This window comes from Aulonocara sp. 'chitande type north' Nkhata Bay, linkage group LG9 (genome assembly GCF_057382095.1).
Source record: "Aulonocara sp. 'chitande type north' Nkhata Bay isolate Kocher_YH1m ecotype deep benthic linkage group LG9, A_spYH_male_GT1.1, whole genome shotgun sequence".
Lineage (NCBI taxonomy): Eukaryota > Metazoa > Chordata > Actinopteri > Cichliformes > Cichlidae > Aulonocara > Aulonocara sp. 'chitande type north' Nkhata Bay.
This window is the reverse complement of record NC_141352.1, coordinates 32,294,687-32,295,565: the sequence shown is the minus strand read 5'-3', so window position 1 is coordinate 32,295,565 and position 879 is coordinate 32,294,687.

The window sequence follows — 879 nt, the reverse complement described above, 5'->3', positions numbered from 1 at the left end:
AAGTGGCCGGCATAGTGTACAGGAACATCTGTGCCGAGTATAACCTGGAAGTCCCGAGGACAAAATGGGAGATGCCCCCAAGGGTGGTGGAGAATGACCGAGCTAAGATCCTGTGGGACTTCCAGATACAGACGGACAAAATGGTGGTGGCTAACCAACCGGACATAGTGGTGGTAGACAAACAGAAGAAGATGGCCGTAGTGATCGATGTAGCGGTTCCGAATGACAGCAATATCAGGAAGAAGGAACACGAGAAGCTGGAGAAATACCAAGGGCTCAGAGAAGAGCTCGAGAGGATGTGGAGGGTGAAGGTAACGGTGGTCCCCGTGGTAATCGGAGCACTAGGTGCGGTGACTCCCAAGCTAGGCGAGTGGCTCCAGCAGATCCCAGGAACAACATCGGAGATCTCTGTCCAGAAGAGCGCAGTCCTGGGAACAGCTAAGATACTGCGCAGGACCCTCAAGCTCCCAGGCCTCTGGTAGAGGACCCGAGCTTGAAGGATAAACCGCCCGCAGGGGCGTGCTGGGTGTTTATATATATATATAAACAATTTCCCCGCTCGCCCCTGTGGGCGGTCAATCCTCTACCAGAGGCCTGGGAGCTTGAGGGTCATGCACAGTATCTTAGCTGTTCCCAGGACTGCGCTCTTCTGGACAGAGATCTCCGATGTTGTTCCCGGGATCTGCTGGAGCCACTCGCCTAGCTTGGGAGTCACTGCACCTGGTGCTCCGATTACCACTGGGACCACCGTCACCTTCACCCTCCACATCTTCTCGAGCTCTTCTCTGAGCCCTCGGTATTTCTCGAGCTTCTTGTGTTCCTGATGTTGCTGTCATTCCGAACCGCTACATCGATCACTACGGCCGTCTTCCTCTGTTT